The sequence below is a fragment of the Chrysemys picta genome, chromosome 2, assembly GCF_011386835.1.
Source record: "Chrysemys picta bellii isolate R12L10 chromosome 2, ASM1138683v2, whole genome shotgun sequence".
Classification (NCBI taxonomy): Eukaryota; Metazoa; Chordata; order Testudines; family Emydidae; genus Chrysemys; species Chrysemys picta.
The window spans coordinates 233,281,202-233,304,143 of NC_088792.1; positions in this window are offsets into that span (position 1 = coordinate 233,281,202).

The window sequence follows — 22,942 nt, forward strand, 5'->3', positions numbered from 1 at the left end:
TGCAATCCCTCCCAGTTTGGTATCATCCACAAACTTAATAAGTGTACTTTCTATGCCAATATCTAAGTCGTTAATGAAGATATTGAACAGAGCCGGTCCCAAAACAGACCCCTGTGGAACCCCACTCGTTATGCCTTTCCAGCAGGATTGGGAACCATTAATAACAACTCTCTGAGTACGGTTATCCAGCCAGTTATGCACCCACCTTATAGTAGCCCCATCTAAATTGTATTTGCCTAGTTTATCGATAAGAATATCATGTGAGACCGTATCAAATGCCTTACTAAAGTCTAGGTATACTACATCCATAGCTTCTCCCTTATCCACAAGACTTGTTATCCTATCAAAGAAAGCTATCAGATTGGTTTGACATGATTTGTTCTTTACAAATCCATGCTGGCTGTTCCCTATCACCTCACCACCTTCCAAGTGTTTGTAGATGATTTCCTTAATTATTTGCTCCATTATCTTCCCTGGCACAGAAGTTAAACTAACTGGTCTGTAGTTTCCTGGGTTGTTTTTATTTCCCTTTTTATAGATGGGCACTATATTTGCCCTTTTCCAGTCTTCTGGAATCTCTCCCGTCTCCCATGATTTTCCAAAGATAATAGCTAGAGGCTCAGATACCTCCTCTATTAGCTCCTTGAGTATTCTAGGATGCATTTCATCAGGCCCTGGTGACTTGCAGGCATCTAACTTTTCTAAGTGATTTTTAACTTGTTCTTTTTTTATTTTATCTGCTAAACCTACCCCCTTCCCATTAGCATTCACTATGTTAGGCATTCCTTCAGACTTCTCGGTGAAGACCGAAACAAAGAAGTCATTAAGCGTCTCTGCCATTTCCAAGTTTCCTGTTACTGTTTCTCCCTCTTCACTAAGCAGTGGGCCTACCCTGTCTTTGGTCTTCCTCTTGCTTCTAATGTATTGATAAAAAGTCTTCTTGTTTCCCTTTATTCCTGTAGCTAGTTTGAGCTCATTTTGTGCCTTTGCCTTTCTAATCTTGCCCCTGCATTCCTGTGTTGTTTGCCTATATTCATCCTTTGTATTCTGTCCTAGTTTCCATTTTTTATATGACTCCTTTTTATTTTTTAGATCATGCAAGATCTCGAGGTTAAGCCAACATGGTCTTTTGCCACATTTTCTATCTTTCCTAACCAGCGGAATAGCTTGCTTTTGGGCCTTAATAGTGTCCCTTTGAAAAACTGCCAACTTTCCTCAGTTGTTTTTCCCCTCAGTCTTGATTCCCATGGGACCTTACCTATCAGCTCTCTGAGCTTACCAAAATCTGCCTTCCTGAAATCCATTGTCTCTATTTTGCTGTTCTCCCTTCTATCATTCCTTAGAATTGCAAACTCTATGATTTCATGATCACTTTCACCCAGGCTGCCTTCTACTTTCAGATTCTCAGCGAGTTCCTCCCTGAGCTTTAGAAGCTCAGTACCTGATTTTTCAGAGGTGCTGAGCTCCTGTGGCTCTGATTGTATTCAGCTGGAGATGTGAGGACTCAGCATTTCTGAAAATCAGCTCCCAGGGGTATAAAGTTAGGTGCCTAAAATCAGAGGCCGCTTTTGAAACTTTGTCTCCATTAGGTGCAAAGAGGTATCATTAGTTATTGAACCTTTGTAGTGCGTTTGGCACTTTTTCTTTTTTGCATTTCTATAGCACCCATCACTAGCTCTGCAGACCCATCTGCCCATGCAGAATCCAACTGATTTCAATGCTCCATGAGCAAAGCAGTATGCCTGCATGAAGCAGCTTGCGGGACTGGGGCCTAGGTGCTTGTGTAGAGGAAGCTATGGTTCCTGCACTAATCAGCTTACCGTCTAAAATAGCCCAACATCACTGCATACATGTAACAGACAAGTTGGCCTGTAGAGGTGCAAGCTCAAAAATGAAGGGTTAGAATATTATTATTATGGTTATTTATTATGTTAATAAGAATTATTTCTTAAGTGAGATTTCTTTCTATAGTGGATAATTGCAGAAGAAACATTTTGAGTAAGGAATTGGATGAAGAGAGTGTGGGTGATTGGTACAGAGGAAGAGAGAGGTTGTTTGAGGAATTTTAAGGCTCATCATTAAGGCTGTGAGTCTGTCATGGAGGTCACGGAACATGAATTCCATGGCTTTCCAGGACCTCCGTGACTTCTGCAGCAGCCAGTGTGTCTGGCCTGGGGGCCGCCTGAGCAGCCCCTGGGCCAGCCTCACTGGCCACTGCTGAGGTAGTCTCAAGCCACTGTGCCCCCCCTAAGCAGCAGGGGTCCCAGGTGCCACACCCGCCCCCCCCCCCCCCCATAGCAGCAGTCGCGATCCTGGGCCGTGTGCTGCCGCCTGCCCCATCCCCAGCAGCAGCCGGGGTCTCTGGCTGCAGTGCCCCCCGCCCCGCCCAGTACCAGCTAGGGTCTCGAGCTGCCATGTCCCCCCATGCTCCTCAGCCGCAGCGGGGGTCCTGTGCCGTGAGCTTGCCCCTCCCCCCAAAGCACCCAAGATTTAGTCAAGGGTATACAGTACAAACCATGAACAGGTCACCGGATGTGAATATTTGTTTACTGCCCGTGACCTATCCATGACTTTTATTAAAAATACCCGTGACTAAAACGTAGCCTTACACATCATTTAGGGAAAAAAGTAAACATACTTTGTCCTTTTTACTTTTATGTTCAAATATATAGTATACTATACTAAAATATAACAGTCAAAAGGTTTCAACTATTACAGTGTCATGTCATAATATAATATGACATGTCATACTATAACATGACATATGTCCTAATTCACCCATTCTTATACTGGGCCCCGGACTACAGTACTCTGTGTATCAATCATTCTTATCCTGCAAGTGCAATTGGGTTTGGACTCCTGTAGTTCTTCCCTTCAAGAGTCTGTCACTAGTGGTATATGAGGACAGCCCTCTTAGAACAGAAGTATTGTTTATTTTTGCAGTAGGAACAAAGCTTTTAGAGAAAAAAAGATTTAAAAACAGCAAACAGTCTAAAGCAGGCATCGGCAACCTTTGGCATGCGGCTCGCCAGTGTAAGCACTCTGGCGGGCCGGGCCGTTTTGTTTACCTGCCGCGTCCGCAGGTTTGGCCGATCGTGGTTCCCACTGGCCAATGGGAGCGGTGGGAAGCAGTGGCCAGCACATCCCTCGGCCCGTGCCACTTCCCGCAACCCCCATTGGCCTGGAGCAGCGAACCACAGCCAGTGGGAGTCACGATCGGCCGAACCTGTGGACGCGACAGGTAAACAAATTGGCCCGGCCCCCCAAGGTGCTTACCCTGGCGGGCCACGGGCCAAAGGTTGCCAATCCCTGGTCTAAAGCATGGCCATCTTAACTAAAATCTTACTGTCCCCTGATGCATCTGACGAAGTGGGTGTTCACCCATGAAAGCTCATGTTCCAATACGTCTGTTAGTCTATAAGGTGCCACAGGAGTCTTTGCTGCTTTTACAGATCCAGACTAACATGGCTACCCCTCTGATACTTATCCCCTGATGGTGATCTAGCCAGACCTAGCTTCTTTAGACACCCCAGTGGGGTCCTTGTGTCTTGGTCTTGTTCCCCCAAACAATTACCACGACTCTCTTGAGAGAGAGTTCCTTTTAAATCCTGCTATAGTTATTTTGTTCCCATGCTTTGACCCTCCTGATCAAAACCAGTATTGTAGACTCGTGAGGAAATTGAGCCACAGTCCCCAGAGCCAGTTTGTCCCTTATCAACTCTCAAGTGTTTGCTGAGAGCTAGTTTATCTCAAGCCATTCTTTTCCATCCTGCTTGTTTTTCCTGACAGCCACCTATTAAATAAACATCCCAATAACTAGATCAACATCTAATATTCCTAAATTATTACAGGGCAACTCCCAATCTGTTATACCTCTAACAACCTTCCATTCATTAGTGCCAGCAAGCTTTTAGCACCATCAAAGAACAAGGAAGGGAGCCGATGGCTAAAGCTGGTAAAAAAATACATAGGTACATATATTTTGCAAAAAAGTGAAAAGAAAATTTAGCCGATTGTTTTATTTGAAATTTTCTGACATATTTTTGTTTTTTTTTATGAACGTTTTTAAATATTTCAAAAATGTTGTTTTGTTTCAGTGGGGGAAACAAACAGCTGTCTCTTACCAATTTTGCTTTTTTCCACTGGGGGTGGGAGGGAGAAGCGGTGGAGGAGGGTTTAAAAGAGTGAATGGAAGTGCTTCCTCAACCCATCTAAATTAAATCTTTCAATGTTTCAAAACTTTTGATCTAAAATTGAAAAATTTCAACCAAACTTTTTTTGGTAAAAATTAAAATATTGGTCAAAAAGTTATTTTCTACAAAAAAATTTTTTTGAGAGGAGATATTGATTAGATCAACTCCTGGCCCATCCAGCTCTGCCACCCTCATCTGCCAGAGAAGGAGAGGGATCCCTTGTCCCACCTGCTGCTGCCTCTACCTTTCCTCACTTGCCACTCAGTTTCCAGAGGAGGCTCCAGTTAAGGAGGAAGGAGGCTCCAGACCACCCAGCACTGAGCAAAGGGTTGTCCTATCACTCCATCAGAGGAAGGTGTGTCAGTGTGCATGCATATCCCACACCAAGCCCTCTGCTGGAGTGGTAGGGGTGTTGTCATAGAATCAGAGAACCATAGGGTTAGAAGGGACCACAAGAGTAATCTAGTCTAACCCCCGCCAAGATGCAGGATTTGTTGTGTAAACCATCCAAGAAAACCTCCAGTGAAGGAGCTTCTATGACCTCCTGAGGCAGTCTGTTCCATTGTCCTACTATTCTTACAGTTAGGAAGTTTTTCCTGAGATTTAATTTAAATTTGCTACGCTATAGTTTGAACCCACATGGGAAAAAAACCCTTAAAAACAACTTCTTCAATGACACATTTAACAGAACGTTTATAGGCTACTGAAACTGGGCCATTTAGGATCTGGTATCACAGTATGTGCATATCATTTTAAAATATGTAAGCTAGCAAAGTTCTATTTTCAGATTTTCCAGTGATCTCTGCTGTGCTTTCTGTTGAACTGATGGGGTCTAATGAGAATAATGTAAGCATCTAGAAGAAAATAAGGTAATAAGTAAGAGGCAACATTGATTTTTTCAAGAACAAATCATGTCAAACTAACCTACTATCCTTCTTTGACTGCCTTGTGGATGGAGGGGGGGAGGCACAGTAGATGTGATATGTGTCGACTTTAGTAAGGCTTTTGATACTGCCTCACATGACCTTCTCATAAACAAACAAGAGAAATATAGTCTAGATGAACCAACTGTAAGGTGGGTGCACAACTAGTTGGAAAACCTTACTTATAGAATAATCATCACTGGTTCACAATAAAGCTAGAAGGGCATATCGAATGGGATCCCACAGGGATCTGTCCTGAGTCCAGTTCTATCAAATATCTTCATAAATGTTTTGGATAATAATGGCACTGTAGCAGGGTGCTGGTGCAAAAGCACCTAATTACTTCTGCTCAGCCAGCTCCAATCAAGAGAAATAGATTGAGGCTGGTGAAACAGACCTGATGCCTGGCCTGGGGATTGGCTCCACCTGCGGGCCTGACAAGCCAGCAATTATAAGGGCTGGGAGTCAGAAGAAAAGCCCAGCCAGGGAAAGGTCAGTCTCCTAGCTGTGGGCTGACTGCAGGAAAAGAGGGAACTCATTCTGTAAGCCTTGTATGTAGCTCAACACTGGTGGTGGGAGAACTGTGTGTGTGTAAATAAAGCCACGGATGCTGCATAACTGGAAGCCTCTCTGCACTTTATTGGGACAGCCAGTGGGCTCTGGAAAAGGGGTGTGACAGAGAACCTGTCACAGGCACAGAGAGTGCACTTATAAAGTTTGAGGATGATACCAAGCTTGGAGGGATTGAAAGCGTTTTGGACAAAAGGATTAGATTTCAAAATGATCTTGACAAACTGGAGAAATGGTCTGAATTAAATAGGATCAAATTCAGTAAATTAAAATGCAAAGTACTACACTTAGGAAGGAATAATGTATAACAATTTCCCAGTGGAAACCTGGGTTTCAAATTAATGGTTCTTCTTAGAGAGTTTTTATTTGGTGGTAGTTTGGATATTTTTTAACAATAAAAAGCACAGTATAAAACAGAAGATGGGGTGTTACCTGGTGTCTAGTACAGACCATCAAATCACACTAGGAAATAGAAAGACCACCTCCTTACGCAGTCACCTACAATGTGTAGGAAAAAAAAATCCTTCATAATTATGGGAGACTTCAATTTGAGTGACTTATGCTGGAGTTTCATGCTGCCACTGCTAAATCATCCTTGGAATTTCTAAACATTACAGATGACAATTTCCTAACTCAAAAAGTGTTGCAACCAACCCCGGGAATTCTTTATTAGACCTTTTCCTAATAGATAAAGAGGAACTAGTCACAGAACTAAAAATTAATGGTAGCTTAGGTACAAGTGATCATGACTTGATCGCATTTAAAATGGGAATGAAGTCTAGAGCAATAATATATGTATACTTGGTGCTTTAATAGGGCCAATTTCACAATGATGAAAACAATTATGAGCCAAATCAGCTGGGAGGAAGAATTTAATCAGAAGAGTGTGAATGATAGTTGGGAATCGTTTGAGGAAAACCTTACTAGATGCCCAGAAAGTTACAATCCCACAATTGAAGAAGGATGGGATGGTTAAAAAAACTAACCTGATTTAGAGGTGAAGTGAAGGCAGCTATAAAAATAAAATAAATGCATAATGGAAGAAAGGGGAAGTTGACAGTAATATAAATCAGTGGTTAGGAAATTATTGATAAGGGAAACAAAGGGACACAAGGAGAAAACTATGGCCAGCAGCATTTAAGGTAAATAAGAAGGAGATTTTTAAATATATTGGTAATAAAAAGAATCCCAACAATGGTATTAGTCCATTGCTAGATGGAAATGGTAGAATTAACAATAATAATGTGAAAAGGCAGAAGTGTACAGTAAACATTTCTGTTCTGTATTTGGGGAAGAAACAGATGGTGTTTTATCATATGGTGAGGATAAACAGAAGCTACTAACAAACATTTTTAAATCAAGAGGTCTGGACTTGTATCAAGGGGTTTTTAAAGTGCTGGTTGAGTAGCTCGCTGGACCATCAATGTTGACTTTCAATAAGTCTTGGAGCCCTGGGGAAGACTGGAAGAAAGCTAATGTTGTGCCAATTTTAAAAAAGGGCAAATGGGATGACCTGGGTAATTCTAGGTCTATCAGCCTGACACTGATCCCTGGAAAGATAATGGAGCAGCTGGACTCGATTAATAAGGAATTAAAGGAGGGTAATGTAATTACTGCCAAACAATATGCATTTATGAAAAATAGATCCTCTCAAACCAACTTGATATCATTTTTTGATGAAAATACAAGTTTGGTTGATAAAGGGTTGACATAATATACTTAGGGTTCTGTAAGGTGTTTGACTTGCTACCAACATTTTGATTAAAAAAAACCTACAATAATAGTAAATCAACATGGCACATAATAAATGGATTAAAAACTGGCTAACTGATAGGTCTCCAAATATAACTGTAAGCAGGGACTCATCACTGGGTGGATTTATTACCTGTGGAGTCCTTCAGGGATCCATTTTTGGCCCTATGCTATTTCATATTTTTATCAATAACGTGTTGGAAAACATAAAATCATCACTGATAAAGTGTGCATGTGATGCAAAAATTGAGGAAGTGGTAAATAATGAAAAGGACAGATTACTGAGATCCTGGCACTGGTCCCTCTGGGTAAACCACTTCTCCATCTCAATTTTTCCTCTTCTGGGAAAAAAAACACTGACTCACCATCCTGAAAGAGGTGTTGTGAGGATTAATTATTTAATGTCTGTATGGAGTTTTGAACATTTAAAAGTGATATAACAATTCTATGCCTAAAATGGTCTGAGATGTGTATGCTGGGAGTTTAAGTGTAGGATAAGGCATTTCCCCATCAGTGCTATTCTTGGTGCACTAAACCCCGCAGACTTTGACTTTTAACAAAAATGTCAAAAAATAAACAAATGTGCACTGTGGATGTTCTGAAAACAGACGGTTGTTGCTATGGTGGGTGTGGTGAGTGTTCGGGGATGGGTGTTTGCTGCATGAACAACTGAAACTGGGGGCACTGCTTTTTAATCTGTTAATCCTTCCATGTCACTTTCAGTCCATTGCCTGCCAACTAAACTACTTCATACATAAACTATTAATCAGTAAATTCTAACTTTCACTATGCAGTTGATTGTCATTAACTAGACAATGTTTCCAGTTGCAAAACCGTTTCCATTAGAAGCACATTCTGACAGGAATTATTAAAAAGCTTTTCCAGTCTCTTAGGAAATGAAATGATATTTCCCTTGCATGGTAATAATCCCACAAACTCAGTTTGTGAAGAATTTTCTCTCTATTTTGGAGATTATTATCCACCTATGTGGTTGTTATAGGAAGGACAGTAAAAAAAGGATGGAAAATGTAAGTTCACCAGCCCAACTTGGGATTCAGCTTCACATTTTGTACGGTCTTCTCCCATCCAGTGAATTTTATGCTTGTGAAAGATGCTAGGCCGACAGTTATGGAAACTGAATTCCTCTCTTTATCCACAGAAAAGCTAGAGCACAGATAATGGCAGTACGTTTCCTCAACCCATATATGTTCCTCAGCCCTTTTCTGAAAGGACTACTTCTAGTGGTGAGAGGGCCGTTCAATCTCTATGCTCATTGGAACTGGTTCAGACAATACTGTAGGCAGGGGGCTCCCAGGTCAGAGGATGAAATGCTAGCATGATATTTACTGCGCATGCTCCAGTGTCATGTGATGTAGTAGTAAGAGCTGCTTCATGCTGCCTGAGAACTCAGTGGGGATATTTCAGCCCCATGAAGAAAGATGTCATCTCCTCATTTATTGTGGCATTGATTGGAGCACATCACAGATTCCCCCTTCTATCCAATGTTTCCCATAATCCCTCTACAGCTAAACATAGTTCTGTGCATGTGACTTATTTCCCCAAACTCCCACCTCCAATTCTCTGTATGTGGCATATGTGTGGAGAAAGAAGTTGCACACTGAGCTGGGGTGCCCACCAGAATGGCTTCACTGTGGAGCTCAGGCTCATACTGTCCAAAAGGTGCCATTTAACACTGACAGTGTTAGAATGCCAGTTTATTATACATCGGCCACTCACAAACCATCAGCTAGTAAGAACTTCTGGACAAAACCCATTACCTAGGCTAGATTACAAGTGCTGACCTAAAGGCAAAAGGCTCCACAGACAATTATCAGTCACCTCTGACATCAATTCTACCCCCCTTCCCCACCATATTTGTATTTAAATATCCATAAATTATAAAATAAATATTTGCCTGCCAGTGGATGTTTCCTCTAAAGTTCATTTCTTTCTCTTTAACAACTTTTAATTATCATTGGGTGGGAGAGTCAATTAGTGGTTTGCAGTGACCTACACACCACAAAGAATTTTACTGCTGTAAATAAGGAAGTCTGCCAACAATGACTCAGTATTTAAAACATTTTATTGTAGCCAAAGGCTTACTGGAAATGACTTACTTGTTCATGTGCACTGTGAACTCTGATAAGAAACAAATAATGCAATTGGTCATCACTCGTTTAGCACAAGTATACATTAGGAAGCCTATAGCTTCTGTTTTCTTTCTTTAGAAGCTGTATAGTCAAGACTAATAGCTTTCAGATTTAGAGCCTGACAGAGCTCCCTCCTGAGCCCAACAACCATTAATTGGCCAGAGGGGGTCAGTAACAGCAACAGGGGAGATACTTCTCTCCTCCACTCCTAAGAGGACAAGTATGCTGCTACTGTAGAGCTCACAGATCCTTGTGGCCTAGGCGTGAAAAATTGAGCTTAAATTCTGAATCTGCAGCTTATCATTCACATGGTAATTTGAATTATCAAGCCAGTCTGTACAAAGAATCTCTGAGGCAATAAAGCCAGCATTTTTTAAATAGCTCAATATTATTCGAATGTCTTCTTGCCACAGGTTGAGTCTCATCCTCTGAATATCTAAAGCAGGCCAAAGAAAGTGACTTAACTTGTAGATTCCTCTCCCAGTGAAGTTAATAGAAGTTTTGCGACTGACTGCAAAGAGAGAAGGCTGACCTAAATAACCGAATCTGCAAACCTGGCAACAGGCCATGCAGGACTATCATATACCGATATGCAATTTGAACTAGGAGGGGAAGTGCTGAAAGAACTAGACTGAACCCTAGCGAGCCAACATACTGACTTTTGGAGAGAGAAAGCAGCAAAACAAATTGTTATGTATCCTAAAACAGCATCTTTTCCCTAAACAAATCACCTCACAGTAGTGGACAATTCTGAACAGAGGCAGCTCTGCTCCAAGCGTTAGTAACCGCCACTTAGATATAAAAGATGCTAAAGGCCTAGGGCCTGATCCTGCAAAGCCTTACTCACCTAAGTAGTCTATTCGACTTCAGTAGGAAAAACTGTATGAGACAGGATATCTCATGTGAGTAAGACTTGCAAGGATCTGGTCACTCATCCTGAAGGTCACAGATCAAGCTCCAAAAGAGAACAGGTTTTGTTGTGTGTCTGAGGAGAGAAGAAATCAGTTTAGTGGCATCACATACTCCATTGTACAACACACAAGATCAGGGAGAAACATTTTCTGACATTAACAGAATTATTTTTGTTTTTAAATGGTAAAGAAGAAAAATATCCATGACATTAGGGAAAATGAGAGAAACAGCAGAAATAGCTTAAGATATATTGCAGCTTGCCATTTCTTAAAAGCCTCTGGCAAATATGTAAATTAAAATCTATACTTCAAATACTACTCTGTTTGTCTTTCAAATTATGTTGCATGTACCTTGAGAATACAGCGTAATATTTCATGTCAATAAAGTTATAGGGCAACAGCATGGGAGAAGCAGGGAGACGACTGACTGGAGGCTCAGTAGAGAAGGCACTAGCAACAGGAGAGGACAGTTGGAGGAAAACTACCTGAAGTAAGGGAGTTGAGGGGGCCATCAGGAGGGAAGGCCACAATGGGAATGTCGGGGCAGGACTGACTGGTGAATTAGGTGGGAAGCATGAGCAGGAAGTTGGGGAGCCAAATGCACAGAGAGGTAAGGTCTCTTCACAATGGACCTTACAGGTGATGTGTGTCTGCTACTTCTTTCCCTTGACAAAAGAAAGAAGAGAAGAGTCAAAAAGAGAGGGGAGGATAGGAGGCAAACACACACATATTGGCATTGGTAACATTCCAGGAGTTTAGACATATGAGGCATTGTCAGTAGCAGTAAACTAGCACTTAAAAGGCTAATCTGTTTGAGGGGTCATTGCTGAGTGATGAGAGGCAGCCCTCTGCTCCTATAGGGGCTAAGCTTACTATCTCCTCTGCATTCAAAGCCCCTGTTTATCTTATGGAGCAAGAAACACATACTTTGAGCTGTGTTATTTATTTAGAGGCTAGATTTATCCGCTCCTGCAAAGCCTGAAGCAAACTGGGTTCTGTGCGGAAATCTCCTTGGGGGCTAGAGGAACTAACTCTTACACCCAACTCATGGGCAGATCTCCAGGGCTGCCCGTCCATACACTGGAACTGTAGACTGCCACTCCTTGCCCCAACATAAACCTTCTAGGCTACTGAATCCATATAATCATTACCCCATTCTCCAGCTGGACCCCCCAACCACCCTGTAACAAAGTCCTTGGAGGTTCCTCCCTCGGGGGGCCTGGGGAGCCTGACCATGCTCAGTTAGCTACACTGAGTGGTCACAAGCCAGTCCCCACTTCCCTACTATTTGCAGGGGTGGGGTCTGCCCTTTGTGGGCCTCTTTAAGTCTCTCTCCAGTTGGGGGATCAAAATGAAAGTCACAACCCCCCCATGCATTCAGGGATACTCCCTCCTTGCAGTCCCAGCAAAGGGGGTGGGTGGTGAGTCTATAGTGCTGCCCACAATCTGGCCCCAGTGCAATGGGTTTGGGGAAGTCACCCTGGCTGGGTCTCTGAGACAGGCTCAAATGGTCTGTCCTACCCTGGGACTCTACTCAGCGTTGGGGTGAAGGTTTCCTGTCTAGGAATTCTCTCCACAGCTTCAGGAGTCACCATCATCTGCCCCTCACCACTGACTGCAGCTTTCTCTCTTTTAAAGGCATCCTCCCTATCATGCATGATTGATAGGCCTGCTGGGTGGGACTAGCCCTGCCACCAGGGCCTCTCTGGCCCCTCCCTCGTCCATTGGGGTCTATACACCCCATCACAAACCCCCTTACATACTGGTTTATTTGGGGCTAATATTATGCTGCACTCACTATATACCTGATGCAGACAGCCATATGCACAGCCTTACAAAAGGGCTTAATGGTCCAGGGGAACTTGATCTGAGTATCCAAAGTAGGGGTGAATTTCATACTGAATGAGTTTTCCTTTAAAAACGGTTTATTAATCCCTCATGTTTGTTTTCGGGTATTCCTGTAACTGGTTTAATCTTTTAATGAGTAGCATCAAGGAGGACTTAATCTGCTGTAAAAGAAAACATTTGTCTAATCTGGGCTACATATTAAATGAATTATTACCATTATTTATAAGTGCCAAAACCTTGCTAGGGACTAATTTCATTGGCTGGTCTTTCCGGATTTATACATACTGTATATATTATTTTTTCAACAGTGTTTTCATAGTAGCAATTTTCTTTCAGTAGCAGCCTTCATACTCCCATTTTTAATCTCACTAACTTTATGAATGATCTTTTGATTAGGTATATTTATACATTTTGGTTATTTAACATAATTGTAACAGTCGCAAATCAAATCAATTTCCCATAATTGCTAAAAATAATACATAGATTGGGAGTGACAAACATCTGCAACTATTATTCATAAAATCATAATAATCAGATATTGTTCTTTACACACTGTAGGACACACCTCCTTATATATCCAGTCTTTAAAAAAAAGGACAGAGGCCTACATTCCAAACAGATCCATTTATTTAGGTGCCTCCTTGGAAAATGAAGCCTTTTTAAAAAAAATGTTTTTTCTTTATTTCCATCTTTTCTCTTCCAAAAAGTTAGGCTTTCCCAGTCTGTTTGCCTGGTATACACAGACCAGGACAGAGTTCTACAGGATGCCATGTATGTGGGTTAAGGTTTTAGAAAACTTGTATGCTATTATACTCTATTGTTTAAGACATGGCACATGCTCATGTAGTCAAAGATTATGCAATACAATACACACAAGGGGTCACACTTCAAGTTATGGTGCAAACTTAACTGGATCATTTCCTGACTCTTGGCTTGCTAACAGTGCCACATTAGCTTTCTCATAAGGTCGTTTTTTGCAGAGACTCTGTATAATGCAGGATGTGTTTTCTTTGTTTCGTTTTAGGGTTTTTTTTACATTCTGGTACATTAGTTTCTATTGAAATCACTTAACATATTTGTTGCATTTTTTTTAAATGGCTTTTTAAAGCTGTTAAGGACTCCTCTTCCCTTACACCTGCTTAAATGTAGTGTATAGGTTATTTTAATCACTGTGTAAAGGTTTACCTAGATGTATGTTTTGGGATCAGAAGACAGTAGGACCAGGTACAAAAATCAGAGTCCATGGTGAATTAGCAACGGCATCTTTCACTGACAGTCTATTTGAAATTACTGATTTCAAGAACAGACCATGCATAACTTGCTTTTGAGGCTAGAATTCTCTGTGCTCTTACTCCAGGACTACAGACCTTTCCCCACACACACATTGAGCCAACTGGAGTCACAATAGGTATGTCTACATTGCAGTACAACACCTGTAGCCCACCCACATCAGCTGACTTGGTCCCATATGGCTCAGGCTGCAGGGCTATAAAACTGCAGTATAGCCGCTGGGCTCAGGCTGGAGCTTGGGCTCTAGGACCCTGAGAGCCCAAGTCAGCTGACATGGGCCAGCCACAGGTGTGTTATTGCTGTGTAGACATACCCTAAGGTAGCTTCAGGAGTCCCACTGCAATAGCCCCTGCAGCTGCTACCTCGTCCCCTCCCCCTGTTCCCACAATTCCAGGAGAGACTAACCAGTGGCTCTGCAATGTCAAACCAAATCTTCTACTCTCTCATCTTGCCCCTGTCTCCCTCCTCTGTCACATACAATCGATTCTGCTATGTCCATGGTCTTCCAGGCCCCAACAATTTGGGGAGGAAAGGTTTTCCCTATAGTGACCACATAACGTAGGACATTGGTGCAGTGTAATTTTAGTGGTACAAATGATTCAAGCAGTTTTCTTGTTTAAATTATGAGAATAGCTGACTTATATGGAGGTATGTTCCTGGCATCAAAATCAGGCATTTTATATAATTTCACAGATTTACTTCAAGAGCTGTAATGACTTTTTTCAGTTTATGCCACAGCTTGACCGCTAATCAAATGTAGTGTTGTATGTGTAAGGCTGAAGATTTGATATGTTTTTTACAGCATAACCAGTCTTCTATGTAGTATAATATATAAACTTACATATACACGTCTGCTCTTATTTACAGCAGTGTAAATTTGGAGTAATTCCATTGACTTCAGTGGACTAAGATACTTAGGAGAAACAGGTCAAAATTTGGCCCATACAGTTCTAAGGCTATCCTGGGATATGCACATTCATCCCTTCTGAGGTCAATGTAAGTGAGAACATGGAAGCTGATTCTAACCCTGAAATTTTTTTTATTAATGTTTTGGACCAACAGGCTCATTTGAGAAGGAATAATATTAAATGTTAGGATTCAGATACTAATGGCTACATCTTGCACAAGGGGGAGGAGAACGTGGAACATAGTCTCTGCCCTTTGGCCATGCAGCAGACTTCAACACTCAACCCTTTGAGGCAGGATAGGTCAGGGGTTTGAGCATTGGCCTACTAAACCTAGGGTTGTAAGTTCAATCCTTGAGGGGGCCACTTAGGGATCTGGGGCAGAAATCAGTACTTGGTCCAGCTAGTGAAGGCAGGGGGCTGGACTTGATGACCTTTTGAGGTCCCTTCCAGCTCTATGAGATAGGTATATCTCCATATATATTATTATTATTAATGAAATGCTAAGTGAGAGGGTTAGCTAATGTACCAGTCAAAGCACCATGAACTTAAGGGGGCATACTCAGAACCCCAAGCATGAATGTTGAAGTTTCCAGCTCATAGTAACCTACATAATACTTGTATTTATAATAGTAACAAAGGGCACCTCACCATGCGTTCTCCAAATCTGACCCATGGAGTTCCTGCAGCACACAATGAATTTTCCAGCATCCTGCCAGCATGCCTTTGCAATGTAGGTATCAGCAGGATTTGTGCTGAAGGCCCGGATTCAACAAAGCCCTTGCTTTATTTAAGTACATACTTAAACATGTGCTTAAATTGTTTTGCTAAACACAGAGGGATGTAATTGCTTTGCTGAATTGGGCTCTAAAAGAATAACTTAATTTATATAAATTTTTAAAGTATTTGATTAACCTGTTTCAAAGACAGAAATGGCTATCTAGAAAAGCACAATCCAGCACCACAGGCTCTCTTACTTTATGCAAGTTCTTTAATGACCCCAACTTTTAAAATTTGTCAGACATAAAAGCAGTACTAATCTGATTAGTAACTGTGATTGAGTAAATCTACTGTAAAAATGGACTGTGCACTGGTTTTGAACATGATACCGTGCAAGTCATTTGAGAACTGCCACTGTGAAACATAAAAGTCTCTTTGATGGAATATTTATTTCATGAGTTACAAAAAGGAATAAGCATAGTATTGTTTATTTTCAGAATCACTTGTAAAATTTTATTAGTGGAGGAGCCGATACTCAAAACATTCAGGCAAAAACCATGCAGTGCAGTAAGAAAGAGAGATGAAAGTTCACTGAAATGGAAATCAAGTGGTTAAGTCTAAGGACTGCTTGCGTTATTTCTGTTAGTTGCAGCCCCATAGGAATAAGAGGAAGACATATTTTGGAAAACCGCATTTGTTAAGTTGAAAAAGTCAGCACACTTTGTTGTGTGGCCTTGGAAACTCACACCAAGCTTTCTTGCTGCCCCTCAGAATGTTTCTGCATGTCACTTTGGCAGTCACAGCTACTAATTTTAAAGCAGAGAAGAGTCTTCATTCCTTGGGGCTCACATGAATTGCAATTAGACTTCTAAAAGGCCAAAAAAAAAAAAATCTCTGGCAGCTGAAATAAGGTCCAGGGAAATGTCAGCTCACCGATGAATAGGTTTCCTGAAAAGAAGTAGAGGATAGGCCTGCGCCACAAAATTTGGATCTGGATCCAGGCTTTGAAGACCTGATGTCTGGTGCTTTGGGTTGGCCCATTATAGAGAGAGGGATCAGCTGCAAATTTTGGATCCAGACCCAGGTTTGGTTAACTATTGTAAGTGTGCACGTGTGCATGCACACACACACACACACACACACACTTTACAAGAGTCAATCAATCTGGAGTAGGTGTGTGTGTGTATATATATATATATATATATATATATATATATATATATATATATATATATATATATGTTGGTATCTATGAGTGACAAGTAGTATTTCATATCTAATCTCATTGTTTGAGTTGGTGGGAGTTTTGTCTGAGTTAGGAATGCAAAGCTGGGCCCTTTTTGAGGAGGACACAGTGACATCAAACTTCATCCTCTCTAAAGAAATCTTAGATCAGTTGATTTGCACAGGATAGGGTCTGACTGGTTAAAAAGTCACTTTTGTAGGGCTGAAACCAAAAGTTTCACCACATTTCAGAGCAATGAAATTGGAGTGATTTAATAATGCTTTTTTACCGCTGGGATAACAATATATAGGTAAACAAATATGTGCACAATATATAACTACATGTACACACCACCAAATTTTTAAAAGGAACCTCTTCCTAGTCTCCATTTCATTAATTACAAGTGGAACGTACTGTTAATAACTTATCTTAGAATAGTGCTTAGATGCAGCACGAATCAGGACTGCAATCCCATTGTGCTAGGTGCTGTGCAAACACAAAGCTTGAGATGGTCCCTGCCCTGATGAGCTCACAATTTAAGAAACAGGCTGACAGCATTTAGACATCTAACTACCGCTTATAGTGTTTTGTGTGAGTAAGGAGTGCAGGATCAGACACAAAACTAGCAGAATTTCTCAACCTCAACCTTAAGCCTTAACCTTAAATCCTACATATAAAAAAAATTAAGTTTCCTTCAAATAGTTCCCTTCCCTCTCTATTTTAAAACACAATTTTGACAAAAAAAAAAATTCAGGAGGGCAGAGGGTATTTTGTGTAGACTGGGCCAAATTTTCTAAAGGCTGAATCTAAGTCATCCTTTTCCAGAAACAATTTGCACCAGCAATCATGTAATTAGGGGAACAAGTACCCAGATGTGAGTCTATAATTGACTTATGCCCACATTTTACACCCACAATTCAATTATGGCTATGAATTTTGCAGACTGAGAATTTGGCCCACAGTGTTCCACAATATTTAGTGTTGCATAAAGTGAGTCTGGCTGTTTATAGGCATGAAGCAATCACAGGAAGTTGTCTCCTTGGGTCAAACTTAACAGGATGTAAAAGGTTGATGGATAGAACATAAGTAGGAGAGGGAAAGGTTTTAATATTGCTCTTCAGGAGTATAGGCTATAAATGTATTACTTTTTTTCATGCTAGTCATATGTGATCCATCCAATCAATACTAAAGAAAAAAAAAGGGTGAATATAGTACACACAAAACATCAAAACCTAATTGTGTTAATTAGACTGCTTATCAATTGTCAGAATTACAATATGGCTGCATCTGAACAAAACAATGCACATGCTGATTCGGGTTCAGTGTTACTTAGTGCATAGTCCATGTTGCAAAGACAGATCTAAAAGAAATGCTGAGGAAGGAAACAGGAAGACATTTGCCTCAATCCCTAAGGTATGTGAAAGACAAGGTCTATAAAGTATGAATTTGCCACTGTGAATCAGCCTCATTGCAACACAACAGGATGGAGCTAATCCACACTTGTTTCACAGAAATTAAGACTGCTCTAGACCAGTGATTCTCAACCGGGTACACGTATCTCTGAGGGGATGCAGATGTCTTCCAGGGGTTACATCAACTCATCTAGATATTTGCCTAGTTTTACAACAGGCTACATAAAAAGCACTAGTGAAGACAGTACAAACTAAAATTTCATACAGACAATGACTTGTTTATATTGCTCTGTATACTATCCACTGAAATGTAAGTACAATATTTATATTCCAATTTGGTTTATTTTGTAATTATATGGTAAAAATGAGAAACTAAGCAATTTTTCAGTAATAGTGTGCTATGACACCTTTGTATTTTTATGTATGATTTTGTAAGCAAGTAGTTTTTAAGTGAGGTGAAACTTGGGGGTACGCAAGACAAATCAGACTCCTGATAGGGGTACAATAGTCTGGAAAGCTTGAGAACCACTGCTTTAGCCCATTACTGTTTAGCAGTTTTAGAAACTCCCAACCTAGTATATTTCACGATCAGAATGTTTATCATGTACAAATTGTGACATCTGTTTTTAAATGAAATTAGTATTCAGATTAGTTGATAGATCTCAAGTTGTGTAGTTACAGCCTTATGAACGATGGAATCCCAAACAACATTCTAGGCTGCTTGTTAGGGATGACAGTGGGTACAGAATGAGCCGTGAACAACTCTTTGTTTAATTTCCAAACAGTTATATAAACACAGCTTGCTTACAATCTCATAAACTTCATTCTCTCCTGAGGTCTTTCTGCACAACTTCATCTACACACACAAATTGAGCATTTAAGAGGTTTACTTTAGTTTGATAATAATCTATTGGGACTGATCATAAAAATAAGGTATCTACTACAGTACAAATATTCTTTCACATAAACACATCACCTCATGCCATTGTGGGCTCATTTCTATATGGGTTATCAAATTCTTAACACTATTCCATACCAAATGAGGACAAACTGACATATCATTATAATACAATGTCTCAGGGCTTGTGCCCTTTGAAAAATTCAAAGGACCAGAACATGAGATCTATTTTACCATGGAGAATCCCTCCCCAAAGAGAAGAAAATGGTAAATCAACTAAACAGGGAATGTGTGTGGTGGGAATAGGGATGGAAGGAGCATCAGTAGTGAGAGATGGGGACTGAAATTCACGATCACTTTAAAACCATTAGCAAGAGACCATTCAGAATTTCAGTAATCATTATTTACCCACTTCTGATTGGGTGGTGCAGCACACTTGGCACCATATCCCATACTTCTTGCTCAGGCAGCACTCTAGAGGGAGTCAATGGGAGCATTGCTTGAGCAAGGCATGCAAGATCAGACTCACTGAGTGTCAGGCTTGAGAGCCCTGAAATACCTAGGCAAACGGTGAGCTAAGGACAGACTGACTGTCTCATTGGCTTTTGGGGACTAAATCAGAGCCTTGGTGTTATTTAATATAATCCTTTGTTTCAAATTCCTTTTTTAGGTTCCTATCCTGCCAGCTCTGATGCACATGGCTCACCTTATGCACTAAGTAGTCCCAGTCAGCACTCCTACTAGAGTGGAGCTTTAATGAACATGGCCCAATCAGCCAAGGAGATCGGTGCATAGATCTCCCCTACTCTGCGCTAGTAAGGGCTTGTCTCTATTTCTACAGCACTACCTCCCCCTCCAGCACCATTCCTGGGTCAAGATCTGCTGGGGTGGGAGAAGATGGTGGGAACTCAGTATGGAGTGGGTGGGACTGGGACAATGCTGGCTGTGCTGTTCCCTCCACTAGCCTCAAGAGATTACATAGAACCAGTAAGACTACATTATCTTTATACTAGGTGTCTCTACTTAGGGAACCCCCTGAAGAAGTATTGTGGAGGGCAGAGAGCCAGAGGAAATACTAGTAACCCCCTGAATATTACAGTGCTCTTTAGCACTGTGCTGCAACATTGGTTCAATACAGACTCTGAGAAGAGTGCCACCTACCAAATACAAATAATGTAGTTTAAGTCCTTTGCATTAAAAATATAGACGAGACCAAACTCTTTTAACTGATCTCAGTGCTCATTAGCAGAGCATAACGTACACTGGGTTTCCTCTTGGTACTTTGTTAGGTTGTAGGCCAGCTGTACTGCTGAACTAATTATAAACAAACCAAAGACAACAATTTTTGTTTTCAGTCCCAGACAGGCTGAGTTTTAAAACTCAGACAGTTTTTTTGCACTTGTAGTTTGTGCCCACAAAGAAATTCAGCCACAGTATTGCAGGTGCAATTCTCTGTGGCTGCAATAAGTGCATGCAGATCTCAAACTACCTGGGGTTACACACAGATTAGATAGTCAGATATCTGTCTGTCCTCAGTTTGTCCCACAACTAGTTAAACCTGAAAAGTTGTTGGCAGAAAAAGTGAGGAGACTCCATTATGGCCACTTTAAAAGTCATGTCCAAAATGCTGTTTTATTTTCAGAGAGCTTTAATCCTGGTTGAACATTGCCAGGCTGTAACTTGGTATTTTGTGGTCAAGAATTCTCCCTGTTTCACTGTTATCTTTTTACGTGTGATGAGACCTGCAAAATATTTTATACATATGTCATCAGAGCTTTTTGATCAGTCCCCAAATGCAGTCTCTTCCCAACTTCAAGATTCATACCATCTGAAGCAAGCTAATTTTACCAGCATCTTAGGCCTAAATCCTTTTCATATTTAACACAATGGGAGTTTTACCATTGATATTAATGTGAGCAATATCAGGCACTGGGCCGGGATTGATGTATGGTGACTATTTGGCTCCAGGGCTACCTCTTCGTTGGATATATAGCACTAGGTGATACACATCCCAATCAGCTCCTACATTCTTGTTTGCCAGAACCCAAATTGATTGATCATCAGTTCATGCTGAGGGGGTTCTCTTTTCTCATTTGTTTTTCTTTTGTGGCTGAGGAGGGTGTTAGGAGGAGTTAGTTTTGAGAGAGATCATTTCAGCCTTTGTTCTTTTTAGCCTTTGTTCTTTATTTGGGCGAATCAATTTTATTTATTACAGTGTATTTTTATAAAGATTGTCCATGTGCCTAAGGCACTGCATGGGCATGTTTGAACAGCATGAAATAAAATAATAAAACATAAATAAAATAAAAACAGTAATTCTACCAACATTAGAGTTAAGGATGAATCATCAGCACTGTGCATGGAAGTCACCAAGGACAGAAGCATGTAAAACCACTTCTTCACCTCGCTGTCAGATCCCACTCAGTAAATGTAACTCCCTAAGGGCATGTCTTCATTGGCAACGTTAAAGCACTGCCATGGCAGCGCTTTAACGTGGCTTGTGTAGTCACGGCACAGCGCTGGGAGAGAGGTGCACTGTCTATACTGGCACGTTACAGCACTGAAACTTGTAGTGCTCAGGGGAGTGTTTTTGGGCTCTCAGAAATTTACTGGCCTATGAACTTATTGCTCTGCTAAAACAATTCATTTGACTCCTGAATAGTATTTCCTAACTGGGGACCAAATTTCACCTTCAATCCCCCTCCCCCACCTGCTGTGCAACAGCAATGAAGTAATTTGTTCACATTCACTATTTGCAAATATGGACTTCAGTAAGGGTGCAGGGCTTTGGCCATTCCAAGCTGCCGACATGATAGGAGCTTTAGTAAGTTTGATTTTCAATCTGTGAGCTGATTTTGACTCTGTAGTTGTTAATTCTGCAATACTCTGAAATGCATAGCCCCAAAATTGAGGCAAGAATTTGATACAAACTACAAGTCTTTGTACATTGCGCCTATTTCCTGCCTTCTTTATTGGAGTTCTTCTAGAAACTGCATTTTATTATAGTATTTCTATCCAGAAGTGAGACCTTTAATATTTTTTTATCAGCTTAGTGAAGAAGAAAGGACTGGAAGTTTCTACATCTAAGAAAATGCCCAAGTATTGAAACTTATGTTGTAATTCATGGCAGTTCTAGTGCTCTCAGAAGGCATAATCCCTAAATCACAAGAAATATCTGTTGTTGGGACCATGGCCGATAGAAACAGAAGTTGACTCCACAAGGAACCTGCCAGCAGATGGCAGTACACCTACACCTAACTCTGTAAAACAAACACTGCGCACACAAAAGAAATTGATACTTCAGTGAGGTCACATGCCATTTCAGAGAAACCTGATAGTTTTAGCGTACTAGGAGCCCATTTAACATTATCTCTCAGCTATTATCTCATCTCTATATTTTATCTGACAGTTTTCTAACTCAGCATTTTATATACATGCAGTACACCAGCCTAAAGGTCAAGCATTGCTACAAGTGTGTGTTACTAGCTTTCTTCATGTTTGAGAAGTTTGAGCGAACCATATCAGTTTTTAATAGTAAGATTTTGTATAATGCTTCCTACTGTGACCTTGATGGTGCTATTTGCTACATCCACCTGTATTTTCATTTTGAATGAGTGTTCATCACAGTCAATATCCATATTCAATTAATCTAAGCCTGGGAGTATGGTAGCCTTTAGTCTGTAGGCATGCCCTATTTTTAACATCATATTTATTTTCAAAATCTATTAAAATTAGCTAGTACCAACCAACTCCTAGCCAAGTGAGGGTCTGATTTTTTTAAATTTTAAGAGCATATTGATATTGTTTATGAACATTCACATTATGTGGATAGTCACCATAAATGTGAATCATTTTCTATTTTCTTATATAAAAATATCCTATATGGCTGTTTTTTTTCTGATATCTGGTAATATTTATACCTTTACAGAAGAAAATTTCAAGTGACCAGTGATTTTGGTGCTCAAATTGAGGCACCCTAAAAGAACCTGATTTTCATGCTCAACACTTTCAGAAAATCAGGCCTCTTTAAGGGATCACAAATTGGGCACCCAAAAGTGCTGGTCACTTTTGAAAATCCTGGTCTACCTACACCCAGCTGCCATAGGCACTGAATTCACCAGTAAAAATAAAGTATCCAAACTGTT